We start from the raw sequence: 19,418 nt of genomic DNA on the forward strand, positions 1-19,418 counted from the left end.
TGCATGCAATCTTGTTTTCAACAAACAACTGGTAGGTTTATAATTATTTGAACCAATTTATTGATTGGTTACAACATTTCTTAGAGTGCATAGACCAATGCTATCCTTATAAAACAGTATATGATTAACACGTGTATTGATATAATTGTTCTTTTGATCCATATTGTTAGTGAAAGTGATTCTCGTTTGTAATTACCATTGCCGCCATTTTAACTGTTCTGGGTCATTTCGATCAAAACAATAGGCACCTGTCAAGATTGTAACCATATAATGTTCTTTTTATCATGTACAATAATTATTTTTTTTCAAAAAAAATTGGAATACCATTACTTATTGATAATTTCATAGCATCGTTTTTTTTTTTCGCATTGAAACACCTCTGTTATGAATTTATTTTTATGTCATAATCCGTTTATTAAAATGGTTTCGAATTTGTTATGTTTATTCATAAGAATTAGTTAAAAATAAATAATTCGACTCTCATATTTAGATGATGTAAGGTCTGTATGGTCTGTATGGGAAAAAAATTCAAAAAAGAATTGCACTGAAATTTTCATTAAAATGTGATCCAAAAAAAAAACGTCGATGATACCAGCCACGCGTCGTTTCTTTTGTTTCTTATAGTATGAATAATGTTTAAATTTTTTCAATTTTGCAAAGAAAGGGATCCTCTTAATTGTAACACAACATTTGGAAAAGGGTAGAACAACATATGTTAGAAGTAATAGACCACTATTTCACAATAATGAATCAATAAACAATAATATTTTCATATAATAAAGAAAATGAGTAAGCGGATGACATCGGTCCCCTCTTTTGCATACAGGCCAGGATGTTCAAATAACTGTTCTGTGAAATTAAGCGAAACTTTAAAATTTGTCAACTCTATCATTCAACATCCCACTTTAAAGAAACCTTCAGTGCCATGATTGTTTTTTTCTCATCTTAATCGAATGAATCATTCATTGAAATGCACCTGCTTTTGATTGCATCATAACTCCGTTGATTTCATGGGAAAATAATCAAAGTTCATTATTTTGAAGATTACAAAGGCAAATGTAAAATATACTTCGTTAAGAAAGATGGAATTACGAAATAGCAATGCGTTACAGTCTATGGGAGGTAAAAAAAAGTAATTAATCAGATTAGTTAATACATACGAATCTGCGGAATAAAGCGTTTTCAGAGATCTTACATGAAATGTTCACTTGTTGTTAAAGGAATTTAAATTTGAGGCTTCGGTGGAACTAGGGGGATTAGCATTAATTTTGAAGAATGTATTCCACGCTAGTGAAATAAAGCATTTTGGTTTCGTTGACTAGGGTTAAGAAGTTTTAACATAATAAGAATAATATGAAAATCGCATTTGTTTGATACATTATTTGAATTTGTTTACATTCATTTACTGGTATTGAATAGTCATGTGTTGTCATTATATGGCGTTAATTCAATGAGTATGCGTCTATTCGCAATTATTTACATTTTCACTGAATCCATAATGTATATTTACATATCCATGAATAACCTGACACCACAATACATGCACTGCAAAACACCGGTTTTGATTTAACACCAGCCCGGAATCTATATATGTCCACACCAGAGAAGTGTTAAACTACACCAGTTTGGTTTTGGTCTAACAACAGATAGGTGTTTATACAATACCAAGTAGTATTAAAACAGCATCGGTTTGATACTAAACTGGTGTTATTTCAATACTTCTCTGGTGTGGATATACATGTATATATATTCCGGGCTGGTGTTAAATCAACACCTGAGTTTTTGCAGTGTGCTTGCTTTTTCCATTCAAACAATCTCCCTGTGCATAATGTTTTAGAACAGACCTTTGTTTGTTTCCAAATTCCTAGACTAAACAAAAAAAAGTTCAACAATATGTTTCATAGGCCCCAATGTCCGCGATAGTCTACCCTGCAAAATCCGTTAACGCTCATCAGTACAAGTATTCAAAATGAAGCTTAAAAATACTTAATTAAAGTTATGTTATTAAAGACATTTACATTTAACTTTACATGAGCCAAGATGTGATTAATATGGTTGTTGTCAAACAGTTCAGATCAAAAGGGTTTTGAATGCAAATGATGATGTTAATGTTACAGTTCGCTATTCCAAAGGTTTGTTTACTTATTCCAAAACACGTAAACCGCCTTTATCTCGATATCCGGTTTTCCGAAACCAAAAAGGGTTCACATTTTGGGCGTTTTTCCGAAAACGAAATAAGGTAAGGTATTCAGAATGTTTGTTAGTCCAAAAGCGAAATCAAATTCGTCATTCCAACAATGAAATAAGGTTCCTTATTTATTTTTTTCGAAAACAATATAAGGCTTGTTATTCCGAAGGTTCGTTAGTCCGAAAGCAGAATGAAGTTGTTTTCCCGAAAAAGAAATAAGGTTCCTTAGTATGAAAAACTAAAATAATATTATGTGGCAAAGCCAGGTAAACCGGAAGGACGGGCGTGGTGGAGTAGAATCACCGTTTTCTTTAAATTGTTACGTACGGAGCCTTCAAAGTGCCATCGACTTGACGGGATACTTCATCTTGCCATGTCGACATAATAACCGTATAATATCGACATGGCGAGATACGTTATCTCACCAAGTCGACTTATATAAAGTTATATGTCGACATGGCGAGATACGTAATCTCGCCAATTCGACTTATAAACAGATATAAGACGTTATATGTCAACATAGCGAGATATTTTATCTTGCCAAGTCGACTTATAAAACATTATACTGTATAGTTGCATGTCATGTATATAATTATACATAGAAAAGAAATGCACACAGCACAATGTAATTATTTTGCAATTTCAGCACACTACTAGATTTTATTATCTTAGAGTTTGATAGTTCAATGACATGCCAGGTTTACACAGAAACAAATTCACCGGATTACTGGTGTACACGGAATAACACGTTGCACACTTATAATATTTTGCAATGAAAGCACATTTACTCGATTTGATTACTCATGCAATTGTATAGTTGTATCACACGCACTATTTACGCAAACTAAAAAAACACACCTTTCCCCCCGAATTACTGATATAAATGGAATAAATAATACACTTTGCACTTTTTTTTATTATTTTGTAATGAAAGCACACTTATTCGATTTTATTTTTATGCAATAGTATAGGTGTATGACATGTAATATTTACACAGACGAAAAAAAAAATTCCTTTTCAATTGGCTTATTTTTCCCGATCAAGTGTATGGTTTGAATACAAACTGATATTCCTTACCAACTTTAAATTGGCAAACTACTGACGGAATGGCATGTAAATAAATTTATGAACATATAATAATGAACACTGCACACTCTTAATATCTTGACATTAAAACACACTACTTGATTTAATTACTAGTAGTTTTGCAATTGCGAGGCTGTTTGACAAGTAATCTTTACACAGGATAACGATTATTACTGATGTACAAGGAATAAATAATATGCACTTCACACTTTTATTATTTTGCAATACAAGCACACTATTTGATTTGTATATTGTTGCAATTAAATAGTTATATGACATGTAATATTTACACGGATTCAAGAAAAACAACCTTGTCAACTATTCCACTGTTACTACTCAGGCACACGATTTTACAAATATGTAAAGATATTATTCATAACGCATATTTATTTGAAAGGCAAACTGATATTCCGATTTATTAATAAAGAAGAACACAATTCGGTACTAAACTTAGATGGGCTAACTATTGATACACATAGAATAAACAATGACCAGTGCATACTTTCATTATTTTGCAACTGAAGCAGACTACTCAAAGAAATATTTACACAGAAAACAAATTACTTTTCAACTGTCTTATTTTTGCTACTCAGGCGTGTATTGAATGAAAATTTGTGAAGATATTATGCAAAGCGCCTATTTATTCCAAGGACAAAAAGGAATTTCTAATTCAGCAAATAACAAAAAGCTCAAGTACTTACTTTAATTCAGCTAACTACTGATGAGTATTAAACAAGCTAAAATGCTAAATCACATTGGTCTTCCACAAAGTATAATGGACGATAGATGGATAAGGAGGGGAAGAGGAAATACTGCTGGTGTAAGTCAATGACTGTTCGGATAGATCTGTAAAACTGCCCCCCTAAAGCCCCTTTCACAATTGACGTACGACCTGTTTACGACCGCCTGCAACAGTTTTTTCTTGTTGTTGCACGATCGATCTCTTGGTGTCTTGCGAGCACTCGCAGTGGTTGTAGACGAACGCACGAATTTGAGGTGGTCGGAAGTGGTCGTGACTGAATTTGAACATGTTCAAAATCCAAACGCGATCAAATACGATTGATTTACTCCCATCAGGTCGTACCATCGGTCGGGCGATCATCGTGTGAGTGTTGTTCAACGTTGTACGACTTGGCACGAGAGGTGACACAACTACGTATAGTCGCATTTAGTCGACTGGAGGTCGTACAACACTTGCACATGCGCTAGATACCTACAGAGACCAGTCTTGCGACTGGTTGCGATAATATAAGACTGTTGCAAGACCGATCAAAATTACGGCTTACAACATTCCACTACCGTCGCATTCGCATGTATGCGACCGTACAGCCCCTTTCACAATTGACATCCGACCAGTTTACGACCACCTGCAACAGTTTTTTCCTGCTGTTGCACGATCGATCTCTTGGTGACTTGCGAGCACTCGCAGTCGTTGTAGACGGTCGCACGAACTCGAGGTGGTCGTGACTGGTCACATCTGAACTTTGAACATGTTCAAAATCCGAATGCGATCAAATACGACCGATTCACTCGCATCAGCTCGTATCCGGGGTCGTACCATCGGTCGGGCGATCATCATGGGAGTGTTGTTCAACGTTGCACGACTTGGTGCGAGAGGTGGCACAACTAAGTAGTCGCATTTACTCGACTGGAGGTCGTACAACACTTGCACATGTGCTAGCGACCTACATGTACAGAGACCTGTCTTGCGACTGGGTGCAATAATATGATGGGCCATAAGACTGTTGCAAGACCGATCGCAACGGCTTACAACATTGCACTACCGTTGTGTGCGATCGTTCCCCTCGCAATCCCTCGTGCAACACTCGCATGTGATCGCACGAGCACAATAGGATCATAAGCGACTTACTCGTGCAACGGGTTTCACTGGTTGTTTTTGTTGTACGACAGCTGATGCAACTGTGAAAGCCTCTGTGCGATCTTATGAGATGACTAGCGATTGATGCCTCTTGCAGCCTGTCGCACGGCCAAAAGGTTGCAAATGGTCGTACGTCAATTGTGAAAGGGGCTTTAAGCCCCTTTCACAATTGACGTACGACCATTTGCGACCTTTTGGCCGTGCGACAGGCTGCAAGAGGCATCAATCGCTAGTCATCTCATAAGATCGCACAGAGGCTTTCACAGTTGCATCAGCTGTCGTACAACAAAAACAACCAGTAAACCCCGTTGCACGAGTAAGTCGCATATGCTCTTATTGTGCTCGTGCGATCCCATGCGAGCGTTGCACGAGGGATTGCAAGTGAAACGGTCGCATACATGCGAATGAAACGGTAGTGCAATGTTGTAAGCCGTTGCGGTCTTGCAACATTCTTATGGCCCATATTATTATCGCAACCAGTCGCAAGACAGGTCTCTGTACATGTAGGTCGCTTGCACATATGCAAGTGTTGCACGACCTCCAGTCAAGTAAATGCGACTACTTAGTTGTGCCACCTCTCGCACCAAGTCGTACAACGTTGAGCAACACTCGCACGATGATCGCCCGACCGATGGTACGACCCCGGGTACGGCCTGATGCGAGTGAATCGATCGTATTTGATCTTGTTTGGATTTGAACATGTTCAAAGTTCAGATGCGACCAGTCACAAACACCTCGAGTTCGTGCGATCGTCATAAACGACTGCGAGTGCTCGCAAGAGACCGATCGTGCAACAACAACAAATAAAAACGGTTGCAGGCGGTCGTAAACTGGTCGGACGTCAATTGTGAAAGGGGCTTAAAAAAAGCGCATCTACAACTTGACAACGATTCGTTGCGATCCAATTTTTAAACAAATCATTTCAGCTTTCCAATTAAATATTCCAACCTATCAAATCTTATCAATCGAAGATCCCAATAGTTGTAAAAGTACTAAAATCGAAATTCTAGTCTATTTCTAGCTTCCCTACAGTAATAATAAAAAAAGAAACAACAACTTCAATTCCTAATCATAAGGACTTTATCACCGGCTGCGACTTGACATGCTTGAAGCCGATCTGAACTTTTCCCGACAAGGCTTGTAGAAACGAGAACTCTCTTTTTTAAATTTTCCTCGCATTATGCCAAACTTGAAATAAAATAATTATAATAACATTTCATAGAGAAACAAGCGCTTCGTATTTGGATCGTGTCATAGTCAGTTTTTGCTCCGCTACTCAGAACGTTTTCAAGAATAAAACAAATGAATCGTCAAAATGCTCTTCGGGAAAAGAGCAACCAAAATGTCTTTGTCGAAAATAAGTGAATTGCTGCTTGCCAATATTTGAAATGAAGCGCATGTGTGTATTTCAAAATCCGCTACATTAAGCCCCTTTCACAATTGACGTACGATCTTTTGCGAACTTTTGGTCGCGCGACACGATGCAACAACTATCAATCTTATTCATCTCGTGCTCGTGCGATACACATGCAAGTGTTGCACGAAAGACTGCGATTGGTTTGATATCAGTCTCATTAGTTGCACGACTGATTGCATAGTCGTGGAGTCCACGTGAGACAATGAGATTGCTCGTACGTTTGAATGAAACCAGTGCGAGTGTTCGTGATGATGCGAGGTATAGTCTAATTCGAACTCAGAACAATGTAATAGCTGCCATAGCTTGGGGATTCCAATGGGCTGTCAGTCAATCTGCAATGAGCTAGGTGCGTGTATGTATCCGCGTATGTACATATTATGTTGTTTGAATGAGCTAATAAATTAAATCTGCACCATTACAGCTTTATGTAACAATTAGTTATCCTTAATTAAACGACAACATTAGAAGAGTTTAATTTAAACCCGAATTCAGTATGCGGGCCTGTTTGTTGAGGTATAGGAATGCCCTTTACCCTATTTTCTCTAGGTTTTATTTCGGAAAAGTTTGATTTATGTTTCAAAAGACAAAAACATAAACTTATCTTGCCCTTTTAATTTTGTGCAGTTTATGTTACATTTGTTTGTTATATTTTCTGCCATTTCTTTCATTTATTATTAACTCCTATTTTGTAACACCGAGGAACGGTCGCATACATGCAAATGCAACGATAGTGCAATGTTCTAAGCCGTGTTGCGATCGGTCTTGCAACCGTCTTATGGCCTATATATCATCGCCACTGGCGTAAATCCCGGGGGGGATGGGGGGGATATATCCCCCCACTTTTCGAGGAGGGGGGGATGGCCTGTACAAACATCCCCCCCCCATTTTTTACGAAAGAAATGAAGAAAAAAATCACAAGAGATAATTGTTTTATTGGTGAAAATTCTTCCTGAAATACCGCTTAACAAATAAAACAATATCATTGAATCATAAAATGCAAATAAAGAGCCAGTTCACCATTTCCAAACGAAATACTTATGTCCTTATTATAACATTGAAGAGAAACTCCCGTTTCTTCCAATTCATCAATGTTGGGGTCTTTGGGAAGGGATTAAGATGGAATGTCAATTCTTTTTTAATGTAATCTCTAATAAAACCATTAAACCATCATGGGGTAAAAAGGATAATAATATTGGAGGGGTATTTGCCATATGGACATACAGTGACGTAACTACAGGGGGGCATGGGGGACACGTGCCCCCCCTTCCCAATCGGCTGACCAAAAAAAAAACGGGGAAAAGGAGAAAGGAAGAGAAGCGTATAGTGGGAAAGAAGAAAATATTATTCATTATAATGTTATATTATAATTATGTTATGTTACATTACATAAGAAACATTTTTATCATAACTTCATTAAACATAATTTGCCCAGGGCCTACGTATTCATTGTTCCTGGTGCTTGCATTGTCTGTTAACGAGATATATAATCTTGTTGTACTGAAACATCCCGTTTTCAAGTCAATATAAACCAAATTTATTTCCTAGCACTTGTGTTATCATTGTTTTATGTAGTGACATATGCTTCTTTTTCATGACTCAAAAAGAGATTGCCCCATGTTAAGGTCTTCGTATATATGAAAAATTTCCTGTCCGTGATTACGTTTGCATTAGCGGATTGGTGAGATATGTCTGTTCTTCATGAATTCCTAAAATCAGTCCTTAAAATGTCCCTTCTTCTGATCTGAGTATCAAAAATTTTCAGCTCGCGCTTCGCGCTCGCATCATTTGGATATTGAAATACGTATGGTCCTAGTTAATTCCTACAAAGAACCTTAGAATGCCCCACTTCTGGTCTGAATTATCTAAATTTTCAGCTCGCGCTTCGCGCTCGCAATATTTGATTAGTGAGATGCGTATGATAATCATGATTGCAATGACTACAAAAAGTGTTTCGTGTGTTCAGATTTAATCCTTATAAACCAACAAGCGCTTGGCACTCGCATTAGATGACTATGGTGAGATATGCATACTCTTAATGGATTCCTAAAATATATTCCTCAAAATCTCGCTGTTTGGGGTCAAAATATACGAAAACTTCAGCTCGCGCTTCGCGCTCATATTGTTTAGCGAGACAGGTACCTATCATGATTACACAAATTTGATTATAATGTCTCTTTTTAGGTGTGAATATAAAAAAAATTCAGCACGCGCTTCGCGCTCGCATTATTTCATCAGTGAGATGCATATCCGTTTAATGACATTGTCCAGAAAATGTCTCTATTAGGTCAGTATAACTGGCAACTGAGCGCGCGCTCGATCACTCAGTGATTCAAACATTTTGCTGGTGCCCCCCTCCCCAATGCCGTGACCCACGGTACGCCACTGTGGACATATCAATGACAATTCCTTGCATATCTAAAAACATGATTGCAAAAAAAAAAGCCAAAATATTTCAGTCATCCCCCCCACCCATCAACACGGATTTACGCCAGTGATCATCGCACCAAGTCGCAAGACTGGTCTCTGTAAGTCGCTAGCACATGTGCAAGTTTGTACGACTTCCAGTCGACTTAATATGACTATTTACACTGCAAAAACGCTGGTGTTAATTTAACACCAGCCTGATATCTATATCGGTCCACACCAGAGAGGTGTTGAAACAACACCAGTTAAAAATCAAACCGATATTGGCTTAACACTAATTTGTGTTATTTGAATGCCATATTGGTGTCAGCTTTTTTAAAGGCCAAACTGGTGTTGTTTCAACACCCCTCTGGTGTGGACCGATATACATACCATGCTGGTGTTAAATTAACACTGGCATTTTTGCAGTGTAGTTGTGCCACCTCTCGCATCAGGTCGTACAACGTTGAACAACACTCACACGATGATCGCCCGACCGATGGCACGACCTGATGCGAGTGAATCGATCGTATTTGATCTTGTTTGGATTTGAACATGTTCAAAGTTCAGATGCTACCAGTCACGAACACCTCGAGTTCGTGCGATCGTCATAAACGACTGCGAATGCTCGCAGGACACCAAGAGATCGATCGTGCGACAACAAGAAAAAACTGTTGCAAGCGGTCGTAAACTGGTCATATGTCAATTGTGAAATGGGCTTTAGATATATAGATATATATATAACATGGTTTATTAAAAGATCATCGCAGCCAAAGGCCGAATTGGGATCAATTTTACAGACATACAAAGTATCGTAAAATTGTATCAAATTATACAAAAACCTTTAATTATATGAACTATGTGATCTTAGAAAAAAAAATTCAGTGGAAAAAAAGAAAAATGCAGGGGTAGGTGAGTGAAAATAAAGAGGGAAACTAGACGAATGTTAATGGAAGTCGTGAAGGTGTAGGGATATAAATGGAGAGAATGAACAAGCGAGGAGAGAAAGGGAGGAAAAACATGACGGAAACAAAGAAGAAAAAAAAAACAGATCACGTTCATCACATTTTAACATGTACACGCCATATCTTACATGACTCACTTAGAGATGGTAGCAGGTAAAATGCATTGAGATTTAAAAACAATAAAAACGTTACATATTTACATAGTAAAATAGTAAAATTGTGATAGCAAACGATTAAATTAAGCTGTAGAATCTTCAACATACAAAGTAAAAAAAAAAGATTTATTACATGTTATCTAAAAGATTTCAACTTAACATGTATTTTTAAGATAGAGACGTTTTTACCGTAAACCCCCTATGATGATACGTCACAAAATGTGCCCGCTCAGCCATGAAGATACGTTATCACAGTTTTTTTGAGAGGTTAGTAAAATGATGGATAGTAAACGGCATAACCACCAGAGAATTAACCCCCCCCCCAAAAAAAAAAACCCTTCGCCCAACCCTGTACTTACACAATCTGAAAAAAGGTCATTTAAGCACATTGTAGGTAAAGATAATTCTACTCATTAAAAATAATATTTATCATTTGATGATTAAAAAAATTATCCTTTCTGTCTTAAAAAAAGATCGTTTACATGTAGTTGGGTTAGGGAGGGGGTTGATTGTACATGCCACCCCCCACCTTTGAAGGGGAATATATCTCCCACTACCGACATTTACCCCATGAACACGGCACAGTAGAAAATTAATGATAATGATGTATCATTATTAACATTACATCACAATAATTCTTGTCTTCTGATTCATCAAAATAGATAATATAAAATATTGGGATATATAAAGAAGGTAGTTTCGTCCTAACTCTGCCCAAATGACACATTTTCCATTTTTAGCAGCTTTGAAAGTTAGGACGGAACTGCCGCTCTGGTAAATCAATTTTCGACAAAGGCCTCCCAGCTGTTCATTATTTTGACGGGTATATTTAATGTATTCAATGGGTTTTTTGAATTTGTTCTGCGTCGCTTTAAAAAAAAAATAAAAAAATTAGTGCCTGGCGGGCTTAGGGCTCTAGCCCCTCTGACCGCTATATGATGACTTGACACACAACGGCTGCTGAGTGCCTGGCGGGCTTAGGGCTCTAGCCCCTCTGACCCCTATATGATGACTTGACACACAGCGGCTGCAAGCAGATTACAGGCGGCGTTACGCATCTTCCCATCAGGCACGTTAATCAGAGCGCAACTTTTGCGAGGATCATCTTCCGGCTGGTTCGTGCCCCAGTCTGCAAGAGACCACATACATATAGTATCAAAAGCAACGATCATCGTAAATATTATGGCGTTAACCCGGGGGGGGGGGGGGGCTGTTACACCCACAAATGTAATAATCGCCCACAAATGTAATAACACTTTACCCACAAATGTAATAACGCCCACAAATGTAATAACACTTTACCCACGAATCAGTGGCGTACCTGGGGTTTTTCACAGGGGGGGGGGGCAAAACCGTCCGCCAAAAAATTTGACAAGCAAAAAAAAAAAAAAAAAAAAAAAGGTCTTCAATCACAAATGAAGGATTTCGTACCAGAAAAAAATTTGACAAGCAAAAAAAAAAAGGTCTTCAATCACAAATGAAGGATTTCGTACCAGAAAAAAACATTGACAAGCAAAAAAAAAAAAAAAAAAAAAAGGGTCTTCAAGCTCGTCAGGGGGGGGGGGGGGTGGCAGGGATACGTCCTTTGCATGGGTTGTGGCTCGTCAGGGGGGCAGACTGCCTCCTCTGCCCCCCCCGTAGGTACGCTAGTGCCACGAATGTAATAACGCCAACAAATGAAATAACACTTTACCCACAAATGTAAGAATGCACTTTACCCACAAATGTAATAATTTTTGATCGCCCACAAATGTAATAATGACTTTACCCACAAATGTTATACATTTGAAGGGATTTTTGGCGAATCTGTTCTAAACTAAAACCCTATAGTAATGAGTTCATATAGCGCAAAGTCGGTCTCAAGTTTTTCTCCAAACCCGGTTATATAAAACATTTAACCAATCTTCCAAACAAAGATCCCAAAATTAATTCTTCTTAATGTTGAATAACATAGAAGTATAGCGTAGTCTTTTCTCCACCCCCAAATATTTTGAATAGTAAATACAAAATAATAATTAATAATATTGAAAAGATCCAACAGTCTTATTAATGTTGAATTAAATGGAAATATAGCGTAGTCTTTCCTCCAGACCCAGTTATAAAAATCAATTAAAAAACAAAACAACAACCAAAAACATACCCTGCAATCTTTTCAACATTGAATAGAAGGGGGGGGGGGGTGGGGGGGTTCTCCTTTTTATTTGGCAACCAGTCAATTTGACTATTTTCGCCATCATAAATATTATAATATTAACGTTTGTTTTCTTTGAAAAAAAAGTAAATGAATAAAGTACAATTCAAATATTTATTTTTTTTCTTGTTTTTTTTTTCTTTTTCTTTTCTTTGTCCTTTTTTAGGATATCTACTAGGATTTAAAGTCGAGTAGGTGTGTCTCACAATTGAATACCAGGGCTTTTACTGAAAATATGTTATATAGGCCTACTAGTATGCAAGTAAAACCTAGGATGGAGATGACAAAGAAAGAGATGAGGAAAATCACAGCTCCAATCTTAGCTTCTTCTTTCTTCTTCTTCTTTCCTTGGTTGGCAACCAGTCAGGATTGACTATTTTTGCCACAGCTTTTGTTCATTTTCAGTAGCTTATTATAATTTTTTTTTCCTTCTCTCTTTTAATTTTTTTTTTTTTCTTTTTCCTTCATTTTCTTTTCTGTTATTTTCTTCTTTTTTTTTTCTTCTTTTTCCTTTTCATGTTATTTTTTTTTTCTTTTCTTTTTTGTCTTCTCTTTTCTTTTTTCTTTTCTTTTTTTTTCTATTTTTTTCTTTTTCTTTTCTTCTTATTTTTCTTCTTTTGTCTCTTTTAGCATCGAAATATGGTGTAGTCTTTGTTCCAGCCCCGGTTATTTCAAAATAGCAAATCATAAAAAAACAGTAAAAACAATATTAACAAAGACCCCAAAATCTCATTGATGTTGAATAACTTAAAAATATAGCGTAGTCTTTCTTCAAGACCCAGTTATTTGAAAATAACAAATCATTAAAAAAGATATATAATAATGATAAAACGAAGGCCCAACAATCTTATTGATGTTGAATAACATGGAAATAAAGCGTAGTCTTCACTCCAGACCAACTTATTTCAAAATTAGAATCATTTCTTAAAGAGTCAAAAAGGAACAAAGACCCCCACTATCTTATAAATGTTAAATACCATGGAAATATAGCGTAGTCTTTTATCCAGACCCAGATCTTTCAAATACAAAAATCATAAAATACAAAACAAAATATAAAAAAAACAAAGACCCACAATCTTATTGATGTTGAATAACATGGAAATACGGTGTAGTCTTCCCCCAGACCCACTTATTTCAAAATTGCAAATCATTTCTTAAAGAGTCAAAAATTATCAAAGACCCCCAATATCTTATTAATGTTAAAATAACATAGAAATATAGCGTACTCTTTTCTCCAGACCCATATATTTTTAATATAAAATCATTAAAAAAAAAAAAAATATTAAAAAAACAAAGACCCACAATCTTATTGATGTTGAATAACATGGAAATATAGCGTAGTCTTTTCTCCAGACCCAGATCTTTCAAATAACAAATGATAAATATTAATAATAAACTAATAATAATAAAAAACAAAAAAGGCCCACGATCCTCTTTGTGTTGAATACCATGGAAATATAGTGTAGTTTTAACTCCAGACCCAGTTATAAAAGTCATTAAAAATATAACAACAACAACAAAACAAAGACCCTGCAATCTTGTCAACATTGAATAACGTGTGTGTGTGTGTGTATTTGAGTTTTGTCAGACGTGTAAATATGGAAACATGGAAATATGGTGCAGTCTTTGCTCCAGACCCAGTTATTTCAAAATAGCAAATTATAAGAAACAATAAAAATAAAAACAAACAAACAATATTAACAAAGACCCCACAATAGCATTGATGTTGAATAACTTGTAAATATACTGTAGTCATTCCTCAAGACCCAGTTTTTAAAAACAACACATCATAAAAGAGATAGATAATAATGAAACAAAGATTCCACAATCCTATTGATGTTGAATAACATGGAAATATACGCCGTCTTTCCTCCAGACCCAGATTTTTAATACAAAAAATCATAGAATACAAAATATAATATTAAAAAAGACAAAGACCCACAATCTTATTGATGTTAAATAACATGGAAATATAGTGTAGTATTCTCTCCAGACCCACTTATTTCAAAATTACAAATCATTTAAAAAAAAGTAAAAATAAAGTAACAAAGACCCCCTATCTTTTAATGCTGAATAAATTCTTCCTCTTATTCTGTCTTGTGTTGAGTTGGCAATCAGTCAGAAAAAAACTGTTTTTGCCACTGCTATGATTTGGAGCATTCTTTGTGAAGAAGAAAACTTCTTTCTCTTCATCATTTTTCTATTTTACTTTCTCTTTTTTCCTTTACATTTTTTTTCTTCATTTCTTTATCCTTTTGGTTTTTCTTTGTCTTTCCCTTTTTTCCCTCCTCTTTTCTTTTCTTTTTGTTTCCCTTTTTTCTGTTTTCTTTATTTTCTTTTGCTTTTTCTTTTTTTTTTCTTTTTTTTTTCTTTTGTTACTTTTTCTTCTCTCTTTTGTCTATTTCTTTTCTGTATCTTTTTTTTCTTTTCCCTTTTTTTTCTCTTTTCCCTTTCTTTTTCTTTTCTCGTCTTTTCAACATGGAGAAATGGCGTACTCTTTCCTCCAGACCCAATTATTTCAAAAGAACAAAAATCAGAATAAAAGAACAACGGAATCTAAGACCCAACTATCCTTCAAACTAAGAACCTTTAATAAATGAAGGTTTAGAGAATTCTCTTTATTCCAGACCTTGTCATATAAAAAAATAAGATAAATTAAATTTTCATAACTAAGACTCAATCATATTCATGTGCTTGTTCAACATGATAAGATGATTGGGGGAGCATTTCATCAGCATTTATGTCCGACAAGTTGCCAGATCTGATTGGCTAAGAAGCAGTGCTACCATGGTAAGTGTCGGATAAAATGGGACTTGTCGGATAAAACGTCATACAACTCCTTTCATGAAATGCTCCCTGGGCTCCTAGTTTTTATTTTTTTTTACTATAAATTTCTTTACCTGGAAGAAAAAGTGAGTGTTTAAATGCATTCTTTTTTTACAGAATCTTAGGCTGAAAGAGGGTTTTAATGTTAAATGTTTGTTTTGTTCTGTTTTGTTTAATAAACTGGTATGGTCAAATTAAGTATGCGTTATCACAGTGTTTTTATAGTTTGGAAGATGCTGGGGTCTAAGTTTTAAGATTGTTTCGGGCTACAAATGCTACATTCTTTATACTACCAATGTTAATTGAATGATATTGATACAGAAAAAGAACATATAAAATCGAACGCAAATTTGTGCTGGCGCAAATATTCACTGCTGAATGATAGACGCCGTATAAGTTCAAACAACAACCCATGTTATTGTACAGGGATGAGATGGCGAAGTGTAAAATAACCGAGACTACGCTCTAATCCAATCGTTTCATCTTGATGATAAAATAAACAAAGAGGCATATATTTTTTTAATGAACGCCGTTAAAAGTAAACAACAACGCTTTATTGAGTCTGAATTCGGAAGATTGGTCTTAGTTTTTAGGTTTTGTGTTATTTTCCATTGTTTTTTATTTAAAAATTAGATATATAGTTCAGGCCAAAAGTTCGGGGCCATCCCAAGATTGGATTAAAAAAATCATACAAAACACTACTATGCAGAATGTACTCTCTTGCATTATTTTCTATTATATCTGAGGGTGGCCCCAAACTTTTGTCTTGTACTGGATGAATTAAATAAATTCAACGTAAAGACACCGCTCTAAACCCACGTTTTATCACAGGGTCTTAGTTTGAATGATGGTTGGGTCCTTCAATTTTAAGTGTTTGTTTCTTTATTTGTGTGTATATGTTTTTTTTTTTATTAAACAAAATTTAGGTCTAAATGAAAGAATACGCTCAATACCAAAATAAATGACGACAACAACAAAATAATAATTCCACATGAATATGAATGATAGGGTCTTGTTATTTTTTGTAAAAATAACCGGGTCTGGAATAAAGACAATGTTCGAAATCTTTCTTAATAATACAAGGTCTTAGTTTGTTTGATTGCTTGTTTTTTAGGATTGATTGGCCTTATGAATTCTTTTTTTGGTGTTGCTTTATTTATTATGTTTAGTTTTAAGTAGCCAGGTCTGGAGAAACGACTACGCTTGATTCTCAATTTACTCTTAGCGCATATATTTACAATATGCGACGTATAAGTTAAAACAACAACAAAGACATTTATTCCACCAGTTTTATTCAACTGGGTCTGGAGAAAAGACTAAGCTCGATTCTCATTTTTATTCCACTGGAATATCATTATGGTATCTTAGTTTGGACTTACCGGGTCTGGAAAAAAGACTTTCGACTTATATTATAACTTTTTAAATAACCGGGTCTGGAAAAAAGACTTTGCACTTTTGGGCTATATGAACGCATTACTATAGGAGATTACTTTAGAACGGATTCGCCAAAAATCCCTCCAAATTTATTACATTTGTGGGTAAAGTCATCATTACATTTGTGGGCGATCAAAAATTATTACATTTGTGGGTAAAGTGCATTATTACATTTGTGGGTGAAATTATTACATTTGTGCCTGGGTAAAGTGTTATTACATTTGTGGGCGTTATTACGTTTGTTGGCGTTATTACATTTGTGGGTGTAACAGGGGCTGTTCCATTGACGAGTGGATACCATGTGCGACTATGGGATCTCGAAAAGCACCCTAAACAAGTATTTTTCATATTCTGAAAATGCACCCTTTAACAAGTACTGGCGTGTAAAACCCTACCCTTAACAAGTATTGGAAACAAAACGATAATATTGGCAAGTCATCCCTGAACTGAACACCTAAACAAGTACAGCAATATTTTAAGTGTTATGTCACGGACGTCGGTTTTACCTTTTCCTATATATACGGCCTAACCTCTCACACCTCGCGCAAATCGTACTTTAAACACGTAGCGTTGTCTGTTGGGGCAAAAATTGCATCCTTTATTTATAAAACATTTTAGTCTTAAATTTTTATAACCTGGCTAATTTTACCCTAAACACGGAGCTTTCCATTCATTATTTGATTGCTTTTGACACCCTTATTATATTACGTACGTAGCGTGCCCTACCTTGAAAAAGACATCCTTTTTACATGTTTTTTGGGGTCGCGCATGGTATCCGATCGGCAATGTAAGTGCCCCCCCCCCCCGGCGTTAAAAATGCCACTACTTTGTGGCCCTAGAGGATCACGACATGAGGTCATAAAATCACAGTGTAGATTTTGAACCCAAGACCAAAATGTGATAAAGTAATTTCCGATTTAAAGTTCAATCGGTTATAAAATACATTCGGCTTCTTAAAGGTCAAGTCTACCCCAGGAAAATGCTGACTTGAATAAGAGAAAAATCAAACAAGCATAGTGCTAAAAATTTCATCAAAATCGGATGTAAAATAAGAAAGTTATGACATTTTAAAGTTTCGCTTATTTTTCACAAAACAGTAATATGCACACCTAGGTGAGTCAGTCAATGATGTCCATCACTCACTATTTATTGTGCATATAGCTTTTTTGTTAAATTAAGCAAAACTTTAAAATGTCATAACTTTCTTATTTTTCATCCGATTCTGATGAAATTGTCAGTGTTATGCTTGTTTGGTTTTTCTCTTATTCAAGTCAGCATTTTTCTGGGGTGGACTTGACCTTTAAGAAGCCGAAAGTATTCTATAACCGATTGAACGTTTAAATCGGAAATTACTTGGATTTTTCTCTTTTTATTCAAATCAACTTTTTTTGTTGGGGTGGACTTGTCCTTTAAGTATGGAACACAATGCGACTCTCTATTATAAGGGATTCATCCACAGTTAATATGTTGAAGATAGCATCTTCTTAGTAATGCTCTGTATTATTCGTCATGCACAGTAAAAATATTATTATCATTATCATTATGATTCTATTATTATTATCATAATGATACTATTATTGTGAAAGCTTACTTCGGTAGGAACTTAAGTCCCCATTTCGATTTCTGTAGCATTGCCACTGTCCATTCTCTCTTTTGCAGTGATTCCAGAGGTAACTCCCGTCCAAGAGATGTCTTATTTTGTCGAACTCTTCGATGCTCTCAATGTTAATCAAGGAAGGACCGGTCGTCTTCCCATTACCCAAGGTGACAAGGGAAAGAGAAGAGCAGAAGTCACGAGCTGGGACGTATAAAATTGCTGGATAGAGCATTTTGAAACACTTTGTGGTCGCGTACAACCACCCGTCAGGGCATACTATAAAAAACAGAACAAATAAAAAACCAAGAGTTCCGCCTCATCGATTTTCAAACAGGGAGAATATATTTTTGAAGAAACTTAATCTACAATTCTCTATTAGAAAGTAGAGTGGAGGCAATACTCTTCATATTGTGTTTTATATATATATTGTGTTTTATATATGAAGAGCTTAGTTGCTAAAGGGGTAAGGTCCACTTTTGACCATTCTGAGAAAAACGCATGTTTTTTATTCTCACTTATTGCAATATTCTTATGAGAAACTAAATTGCCGTGATGTACTACCCTATCATGTGAACATAAAAATTGAGTATAAAGGAAATCTACCTCTCTTCATTTTTTCTATACATTTAAGAAATATATGATTATGGACCAAATCCCTTTTGCAAGCAAACTGAAAAGAATCCAATATCTTTTGATTAAAAAGTGATTTTTCTTTGCCACTTTCGTTCACATTTTCATTTGAATTTCAAATTTTCTTTGGTATCATCAGAGCAACTAAAACATTTAGAGGTTTGGAGGCAGAAAACAATAAAATTTATGAAATCTGGACCTAATCCCTTTTTGACAAATTAATTATTAAGAAGATTTTGGTTGCGAAAGGGTTAGGTCCACTCCAAGAAACCCATTGTTTTAATTCTCACATAGTGCAATATGTTCTTATTGTGGGTTATATATATATATATATATATATATATATATATATTGTGTTTTATACATGGAGAGTTTAGTTGCAAAAGGGGTTAGGTACACTTTTGAGCATTCCGAGAAGAACCATGTTTCTTATTCTCACTTATTGCAATATTCTCCATTATTGCAATATTCTTATGAGAAACCAAATTGTCATGTTCATGAGAAAATAAAATTGGATTTAAAAGAAATCTACCTGTCTTTATATTTTTAGGATATTCTTTTCCCCCAAAAAAATATGTGTGGACTTAACCCCTTTTGCAACCAACTGAAATGGACTTAACTCCTTTTGAAAAATCTTATTTTAATTT

At 35.5% G+C, this 19,418-nt stretch overlaps 1 long non-coding RNA gene across 1 annotated transcript; it reads right to left on the reverse strand.

The window, feature by feature from the left end:
• Positions 1-10,284: 10,284 nt before the first annotated feature.
• On the reverse strand, positions 10,285-18,414 carry LOC135154487 (uncharacterized). The gene is made up of 2 exons (XR_010293845.1): positions 18,136-18,414; positions 10,285-11,222 (listed from the first exon to the last, which is right to left on the reverse strand). It is a non-coding gene; the product is annotated as an uncharacterized LOC135154487 (long non-coding RNA).
• Between the last annotated feature and the right edge of the window lie 1,004 nt (positions 18,415-19,418).

This window comes from Lytechinus pictus, chromosome 6 (assembly GCF_037042905.1).
Source record: "Lytechinus pictus isolate F3 Inbred chromosome 6, Lp3.0, whole genome shotgun sequence".
Classification (NCBI taxonomy): domain Eukaryota; kingdom Metazoa; phylum Echinodermata; class Echinoidea; order Temnopleuroida; family Toxopneustidae; genus Lytechinus; species Lytechinus pictus.